Here is a 10,276-nt window from a genome sequence, read left to right as displayed (position 1 = left end):
GAGTGCTGACAAACAACGTTAAATTGCTTGACAACTTTGATCCCAAAAGTTTTAAATTTTGTTATTATTTTTGTTTTTTGTTAAATTTGCTCATGTTTTTCCTCTATGCACAAATTTAGGGGGAGAATTAAGAAAAATCCAAAAAAAATCCAAAAATATGTTTATTTCTGTTTTATTTCTTTTTCAAGAAAATCAAAAATCCAAAAGTATTTTTATTGTTTTTTTGAGTATTTTATTTTTATTTTATTTCTTAGTTATTTTTATTGTGTTCTAAGTTTATTTTTATTTTAATTTTTATCTCAAAGTTTCGTTTTTCTTAAAAATCCAGTTCAAAAGAAGAAGAGACTCAAGAAGGTTGTATAAGAATTTTAAAAGTAGAAGAGACTCAAGGAGACTGTATAGGAATTTTCTGAGCAAGGAGAAGAAACTTGGAAAGGAGTTGATGGTCACTACACTTCAATCTATTTTCACAAGGAATTGAAGGATTGAAACTGTACAAATTCTCAGTTAGGCAGTATCCTTCGAGCAACTATCATATTTAAGGAACTGAACGTCTGAAACCGTACAGATGTCAAGGCACCAGGGCGATGCACCTCGCAAGGCACGATTATTGCTGAACATCTCACTAAGGTCCATGTTAACTTGTTAACTTGAAAACTTGCATTGAGGTCCATGATCTAGGATATGCGTGGGCTAAAATAAAAAATAGCCACAAGTAACTCGCCGATACTCAACAAATCGAAGTGCATTCCGCCATGTTCACATAGATACTGCAAGTAGTTTCATTTTGAGCCAAGGCTGGGTCCTTAAACAATTGTGGTGAGAAGGGTCTTTATGACTCTATGATCCATAGGGACTTTTTAGTCACGGTTACTTTTCAAGATGCAACTGTGATCGATGAATAATTTTTATTCGAAATAACAAGAAGTGAAGATTATTTTTCAACACAAATTTTCAACCCTAGAAGAAATATGAAGTTGTATCTGAAGATTATGTGACAAGTAGCATTGAAGCCTCCTTAATCAATTTGCTGCTATTTATGAACCTGCTGAAGTGATCAAGAAGAATAGGTCTCGCTATTATTTTCTATGAAGTATTTCAAAGTTGAAAGTGCTTATTTTCAAGAACCTTTACAAGAAGCCTTTGCACCCAATGTGCATTTAAAATCAAAATTTTAAACCGAAGTCCAACTGTTCAAGGTAAAGGCATTCATGTAGAAATTCATATGTTCATCTTGAATTTGTGAAGAAATCAAAGATAAAAGCTGAAGCCAAGAACGAAGAGATGATTTGTGACAACTCGAAGTTTCTACCATGTACAACTATTCAGCTCAATCAAAGTCAGACTTTTTTCTACTAACTTTTAGCACTGTTTAGAATCTGTTTGAGCATTCTGAGCCTAGTACACCAAAGGAATGAGTGAAAGGAAGTGTCAATTGATGTTGTAACATAACAAGAAAGCCCTAAACTTTATCATGTATATTTTACGGCCACACTATGTGAGTTTATGACCATAAACACATGGTGGCCATAAACTCATGTTATAAACATGATATTGTTCCATTACTTCATCATTCTTCACCTTTTCAAGCCCAGAAACCGATTTCTCTCTCAACTATCATCAAGAAATTTCATATTAATCTTCAATCTAGTAAGTAATCTTTCCATTTTCAAGTTGATATCCTTCAATATCTAGTGAATATACACGGTTTCATCCATGAAATCTCTTCCTTTGGTTAGATCTTCAAGTGGTATTCATTTCTTCAAGAACACTCTTGTTCTTTGGGCCGAAAACTACTCTTTCAAGTTTCAACATTATATGTATCCTCTATTATACTTACTCCCTTGTAAAGACCCTTGAATTACTCACCATGCAGTCGTACGATCTCCCTAATATAGGTTCTTGTTAGTTTCTTCATCTTGTCTGTCTCATTATTAGGCAGCAATTATGCGGACTTGGTCAACCTATCAACGATCAGCCATATGGTATCGAGACCACCCGTTGTCTTGGGAAACTTGGTTATGAAGTCTATGGTTATCCGCTCCCACTTCCATTCTAGTATCTCTTATAGATGTACTAGATTCACTTCGAGGTTCTAGCAGTCGCTACAAAGTTCCCTAGGAACGAGGTTGGACATGAGTACAGCCTACCATCCACAAACTGACAAACCGAGTGAGAGAACTATCCGAACCTTGGAAGATATGTTGCGAGCCTATGTGATCGAATTTGGGAAGGAATGTGATACTCATTTACCCCTTGTCGAGTTTTCCTACAACAATAGTTATCACATGAGAATCAAGTCTGTTCCATTCGAAGCCCTCTATGGTCGGAAGTGTAGATCCCCTATGTGTTGGGATGAGGTGGGTGACACACAGTTAGCTAAAGGACGAGATCATGAAAGCACTCTCACAGGTCCGGAGATCATGTGGGAAACGATAAAGAAGATCGTTCAGATTCGTGAACGATTGAAAGCCTCTAGAGATTGACAGAAAAGCTATGCAGATAAACGAAGGAAACCTTTGGAATTCCAAGTGGGAGAGTGCGTTATTCTGAAAGTCTCACCCTTGAAGGGCTATATATGCTTTGGAAAGCGTAGAAAGGTAATTCCAAGATACATAGGTCCTTTCGAGATTCTCGCTAGAATGGACCTGGTAGCTTACAAACTCAACCTACCTCGCAAACTTAGTAACGTAGATTCTACTTTCCACATCTCGAACTTGAAAAAGTATCTATCCGAAGAGACTCCTGTAATCTCACTTGACGAGATCGAGATCAATGAGAGCCTCAACTTCATGGAAGAACCTGTAGAGATCATGGACCGAGAGGTCAAGAAAACGAAGCAAAGTCGTATCCCCGATAGTGAAGGTTCGCTGGAATGCCAAGCGAGGACCTGAATTCACTTGGGAGCATGAGGATCAAATGAAATTGAAATATCCTCAACTTTTTGCTTAGTTATTTGTAACTATTTACTGCTTAAACTCTAATTTCGGGACAATATTCTCTCTAACGGGAGGATGATGTGACAACTCGAAATTTCTATCTTGTATAACAATTCAGCTCAATCAAAGTCAAGCTTGTTTCTGCTAACTTTTAGCACTGTTTAGAGTCTGTGTTGAGCATTCTGAGCCTAGTACACCAAAGGAATGAGTGAAAGGAATTGGTAATTGAAGTTGTAACCTAACAAGCAAGCCCTAAACTGTATCATGTGGAGTTTACGGCCACACCATGTAAGTTTACGGCCGCAAATACATGGTGGCCGTAAATTCTTGTTATAAACATGATATTCTTCCATTACTACATCATTCTTCACCTTTTCAAGCCTAGAAACCGATTTTATTTCATGTTCGTTATTTGGTTGTGGACTTTGAGTACCCTATTGTTTGTCCGAGTGTCATTTGATCCTTAGTTATATATTATGTATATATGTATAGACATAAAAGCTTTTATCTCAGTTCAACACGCTCAGTCATACAAACAACTCTACAAGTGAACTAGAATAAGTATAGTTTAGGAAGTCACTACTCACTATTTCTAGTACAATGAAACATACAAATAGTCAGTTCATAAATGAGTTAATACATACTATAACGAGAAACAATACTCACTATAAATAGAAACACATAAAGAATACTATAACGAGAAACAATAGATAATATATATACTATACAAGAGAACATAGTATGATGAGAAACGTAGAGAACATACTACATACTAGACAGAGAGAACATACACTAAATTAGCACATAATATACATATACAAGAATACTATAACATAAATGTGAGCCATCACTTCGGGGCATGGCATCACTGCTATGGCTCGTTTTGTAATCAGAGTCTCCTGGAGGGAGAGCGTGAATTTGTGTATAGATCTATACGGGACTAATCGTCCTACACCTTTCTGCTAGCTACAGTGGGACCTGTAGGTCTATATGTGACGAATGTCATACCATTTCGACGTCTTCAAGCGTCGTGTTTTACTAGTCAATCAAGTATGGTTACAATCATATCACATTATACCTTAATTAACAATTGGTGTAAGGTAGTTAGTACAGTAGTAGTTACTATATACAACACTACAGTACTTTATTATTTTCCCATTGCATTCACATTGTGATCTTCTCACAAAAACGGTAATGTAAAAACTATATTTTGTTAATGATAGTCTCACTTGGGAAAAATACACACTTTTACAAGAAACAAACATACAAAACATTTGATGTCTTGGTAGAAGGCTACTTTTTAGTAGAAAATATAGGATTTTCTAGGAGATACAATCAATTACTACAAACATTTACAAACTTATAATTCAAACACTTACAAACATTTTTATACAAACATTGAAACTAAAATGCTTATGAACACTCCAGCTTTAAAGTTGATCAACTCTTTCAAAATAACTTGTATTCTCAGGTCATCAGTAGACAGGTACCGATGCCAGGTTTTTGAGAAGATGGAGCACGTTCAAGACTCATCTCTTACTTCGATTCATATTTTTAGTGTCTTATAACTATACAGAACACACTTGTATTAAATTATATTATTAATGTAATGGATGATATTGTTGCTTGTTTACTATTATGCTTTGTTATGATACTGTAAATGACGTCTTCCGCCCCGGAACGTTTCCGCCGTTCAGGTATTAGGGTGTGACAAGATTGAAAAGAAAAGAAAACTATAAACCAAGGGGGAGATTATTAGGTCATAAATTATGGTTTATACTTTGCTTTTCATAAGCTATTAGAGTTCTTGGTCTAGTACCGAAAACACCATGTTTTGGCATTGGTTGGACCGAAATCACATGTAATTTCGGTTAGGCTTAATGTTGTATTGTTTGGCTTTTTATGTAACAGCCTAAAATCCAGGTATTCTTCTATTTGGCCCTGCATCTTGGTTATGTTGTCATTTTGGGGTTTTCATGATAGGCGAGTACGCTGGGCGTACAAGGTGTACGCTGCGCGTACTCGCGCGCCTCATTTGGACGTGTTCACCCTCAGGTACGCTGGGCGTACCCAAGGTTACGCTTGGCGTAACCGGTCCAGACCTAAAAACCCTAATTCCTTTGGAGGGCTATAAAAGGAATGTGTGGTTGTACTTCTCAGCCACCATCCCTCAGAGAGAAACCCTAAAAAGAGTGTGCATTCGTTCTTAAGCCATTTTGTGAGTATTCTAAGCTTGGTGGTGCCATTCCAAGGTTGCAAAGGAGAAGAAGAGCTCATTGAAAAGACTAGAAGTGGTGTTCAAGTGTAGATCCGAGCTTTGCAAGGGTTGAAGCTTCATTTTCAGGTAAAAACATTCGGATCTTGTCACTTGGTTCATGTTATATGCTTCAAGTACCATTTTCTAGGGTTTTAGTCCCAAAGGTGGAGACTTTTTGTGCAAATGGCCTCCATAAGCTTAGATCCTTCATACTTCTGATCTATTGGAGTTGTAGACTCATAAAAATGACATCTTGGACGTGAATATTGCACCAAGCATGAGATCTAGGTCCTTGAGTTAGAATAGAATGATGTTAAGAAGTGTTGGAGCCTTTACAGCCATGCCAAGGCTTAAAGGTCTCGACTTTATGGGTTTAGACACATTAACATAGTCGGATCTAGAAGTAGGAGTAATGGCTTAACCGATTAAGACCAGAAATGAAGTGTGTTAGAATCTAATGGTTACGCTGGGCATACCTTCCAGTACGCGCAACATACTGGGTGGAGACCCCGATCCTTGGGTTGGCGATGTATGCCCCGCGTACATCTAGCAGTACGCCCCGCGTAGTCACAGGGTTAACTTTTGTTGACTTTTAGGGTTTTGGTCAACATGAGGACTTTAGGTCAAGGAAGGGTAAAATGGTCTTTTACCCTCTGAGGAGTGATGATAAAGGTAAAGTTTTAGTTTTGGAAGTGTTTGATTATTAAATGATATTTTTATGATTAGGCGAGGTAGGGTCGTCGTTGGGATTTGGAGATAGCGAGTACGTGAGTTCTTAGACTTTCCACGAGGTGAGTTTTCTCACTATACTATAACCGGAAGGGTTTTTATCACGTGCCCGGAAGGTCGAATATGTTATGAGATATATGCATTGAATGTGAAAAGTTAATCGTTTATATGTGCCATGTATGAAATGCTTGATATGGGCCGGAAGGCATTATGTTATGGGCCGGAAGGCGAATATGTTATGGGCCGGAAGGCGTGGTGATGTGGACCGTAAGGTTGATGTAGGTAGGACTGGAAGGTTTACCTAGTCGGGACGGAAGTCCCCTGAGACACATGGACTGGAAGGTCAGGGCCTGGAAAGACGTATGTGCGTAAGTTGTATTTTGGGGAACTCACTAAGCATTTATGCTTACAGTTGTTGTGTTATGTGTTTCAGGTACTAGCGAGGACCATGGGAAGGCGTCGGCGTGATCGTACACATTGTCAGGAAAACTATTTTATGATCATTGGGATGTATATTGTTATGATAACATTGTTCACGTTTGAATTTGGAATATTAAACGATGGTTTTTGATGTTTGCAAAAACAAAAAATTTGTTTTAAAATTTACATAGTTACATTTGAGTTGGTCCTTTGTTGTTAGGTCTAGGTATATATAGTGTTTTTTTAGTCTTATAAAGTGAGAGAGACGTTTTTGGGTGTTGCCATAAGCTAAGGATGAACTTTAGAGAGAAACAAGAAAGAAACAAATTTTAATCAGAATCTTACGTACACTACAAAAAAATGCCAATTAGTAGCATACAAAAAGTGCCACTGAAACCACCAAAAAGTCTCACTAAAGGCTTCTAAGAGAATGAACGGCACATATAATAAGTGTCACTAGAAACGCTCCCACTAAAGACCTTTAGTGATACTTTTTGCTTTTGGCGCTGCAATTTTTAGGCTTTTAGTGATACTTTTTTATTTGTCACAATAGAAGAAAAGTCTATTGTGGCACATATTTTGTGCCATTAATGCCTAATGTGACTAATTAATATTTAGTGGCACTTTTTTATTTGCCATTAAAGAAAATAAGATATTATGAAATATAGAAATTTTATCAATAATATAAAAGAAAATAATTTTTCATTCCGTTTAACGAAACAAACATTTGCTTTTCATTCCAATGGAATAACCAATTACATTCCTTCCACCATTCCATCAAAACAACAAACATTACCTATAAGAAAAATTAAATATTTTTCCAATGTTGCAAACTGTTAGATATTCAATTAATCATTTGTTTGGCTTTCTAAGCCATAATTGTCACTATCAAGCCTATCTTTGCAGCTTTAAGCTTTATTCAACTTCTTCACTTGTTGTCTACCATGGCAAATCAGCAAGAAGCTCAAGGTAAACATGTGAGCTGCACATTAAAAAAACAGTCTCATCAAATTATATTACATTATGATTTGAGTAACATGCATTGTTATAAATGGAAGTGGATTATCATGTGTTTACCACAAATCACCGACAACTAATATGGCTAATTTTCCACATAACTAGTCCTCCATGCTCTCATACTTCTCTGTTGCCAAAAAATTCAAATATGATCATCATATCAGCTAAATAAATGTGTTAGTTAATTTAACCATGGATTTGCATTTATTCATTGCCACTTCTAGTTCTCTTGATAACTTGGAAATTTCAAAAACATATAAAGAAATGATTACTACCTTGTAACATGATATATTTACATCAAATCTTCAACAATTTCACAATTTTCAAGCATAAAAGAGGGTTCTAGAATATACAACACATGTTGTGGTGCAAAACATAAATGATGGATCCCTCTCATAAACTAAAAATATAAAAGTAGCATGTAATGGCAAATATTTGCATGCAGAACTATAGTAGGAGAAAAATATCTATATTTTAGAACATATAGCATGAGCATTCGGTATGTGAAGCCTCTTAATAAGAGCAACATGGTATCCAAATGATCTCTTTATATGAATGAGCTTCATCAACTATCATATATTGTATACATAAAACCAAAAATATAGTATGATTAATGCAAACCAAGAACCGCTCAATGCAATCAAATATAACCTACAAATATTACATTAGGTTTGATAAGAATTGTAGGAACTAGTTATGAAATGATAAGCTGACAAAACTTAGTAGAATGAGCCAGTTACCAAATAGAAATTTGATTCCCAGATAACCATGCTCTTAGTTGATCTTATGCCAAGGCCTACATAGAGTTCTTTCCAGCAAGCGAAACCCCAGTTTACCTTGCCTACATATACCACAAAAACTTTTGATAATTAAAAAAAATATGTCATAATTTGTATTACTTTTCAATTCAAATCTATGTTTAGTGAAATATGAGCCCCAATAACCGAGACCCTCCATCGGGTTTAGTGATGAACTATAGATAATGATAATGATTCTGAATTTTCTAATAAGAAAAGGAAGTAGTTTCCAGTTAGTAAGAAATGAAAGAGTCAAAGAGATGTAGAAAAGGTAGAGCTAGTTTCTTATTACATATCATAATGTCACTCTTGCAAAGGTGCATTGATTCAAGCTGATATTAGATTAAGCTGAAATACTAAAAATTCAGTACATAGAGGAAGAAGATGGAGAGGGTGGAAGGAACAAGTGTAAAAGGAAAAAACTTAGGAGTTCTATTAATATTAATAATTACTGACTACAAAGATAAATAAAAAACATAAAGCAAGGTAAAAGAGAAATTGAAATAATAAAACTGGAAACTAAAAAGAAAAAGCAATTAACCTTCTAGAATGTTTGTGTAGATCCTAGTGACGAAATAGAAATTTGAGATTTTTTTCTTTTGATAGACCTGTATTAATAGAATTAATTGCATTAGCAAATTTTGTATGACTGATTGACTCTCGAGGCCTTCTTTAATTTGTTTGTTAAAAAAAATGAAATCGTACGAAAATAGAAAAGATTATATGGGTAAGAAATTGAAACATTACTTTTATTATAGTTAATCTAATGATGGGTTCCCATATATCTTGGCAGGATTCTGAAATGAAGTCTGGTAGCTTCATAGTTTTGGTCCTTCCTTAATACTAAAAGATTAATGTAGTTAATAGATTATATCAAACAACATATACTAATTAAAAGAAACCGATTAATCATACACATTATATATGGTTTAATATTCAAGCGTAGAGTTCCTTATGACCAAAAAAGTAGTACAAATCCACAATTTTGTACAACCGAATAACAGAAAAAAGAAGTCCTTTATAAGATCCACCATGCATAGTAGCTTCTTATATCTACAACAAGAAAAAAATCCTTATAATAAACAAAGTACAATAATGAATGCAATGTATGAAGTAATTAAAAAAGATTACCTATTTTTGTGTCTCCAAGTAGTCAAAAGTAGTCAAATTTATCTGAGTTGTAGAATCTGATAGAGCTATTATTTCGGTCTTGGAGATTGCATATACTATGTGGCCACCAATTGAGCCAATTGCCCTTCTTTGTGTAATTAGCAACATGTAGTAGGGTCCAAGAAATTTAACGAAACCTAAAAAAGATAAAGCATAATAAATACATGATGTGAAATGTATATATGCTTGAAAATATATATGTACATCACAACTCCATAGAAAGTGGTGATAAACTTGAGTCACTGTGGATTTATTACCCTCATGGGTGCTTCTTAAGAGTTTAGAACATTCACATTTTGTATAAGTTGCTAAATCCTCACGAATGATAGGATCAGAAGCCTCTAACCTGTCAATTTTCAATAACCTATCAATTATTAGAACATAATGAACATCATTCACATCGAACATTATCATGAGGAAGAGAACATAGGAATAAGTAAGAAAAATGAATGGTTTGAAAACAGTTTAAACGTGCACATTAGCATATCAAAGCAAAAATGAAACACAAGTCGTTTAGAGAGTACCGACCGAGTTTCATAAAGCCTGAATTTTTGCAGAAAGGAAAATAGAGTACTCATCGGGGAGGTAGATGGCTTATCAAGAGGAAGAATCGCTTTCTGAGGTGACCATTAGACAGAGATATGGTATCGATTCTTCAAAAAAGGGGATATATGCTCATTATCTGCAGCCATCGCTATTATTATCAGATGACTATCCGATCTAGATCTGAGCCTCCTCCTCAAGGATCAGTTCAAAAATCAAATCAGAAGAGAATTTGAATATAACATTCCTTTCTAACTTTATGTTTTTCTACTTCTCTAATTTTCTCTTTTCCATTCATGATTACGATCTATCATGTGAATATGTCAGGTAATCTTCTTGGTGGTCGTGTATAGCTTGTGAATTATACCTTGATCTCAGACCAGGGGAGATGAGGTTGGTGTAAG

The sequence above is a fragment of the Lactuca saligna genome, chromosome 8, assembly GCF_052625555.1.
Source record: "Lactuca saligna cultivar CGN05327 chromosome 8, ASM5262555v1, whole genome shotgun sequence".
Lineage (NCBI taxonomy): Eukaryota > Viridiplantae > Streptophyta > Magnoliopsida > Asterales > Asteraceae > Lactuca > Lactuca saligna.
Note: the sequence above shows the minus strand (reverse complement) of the source record.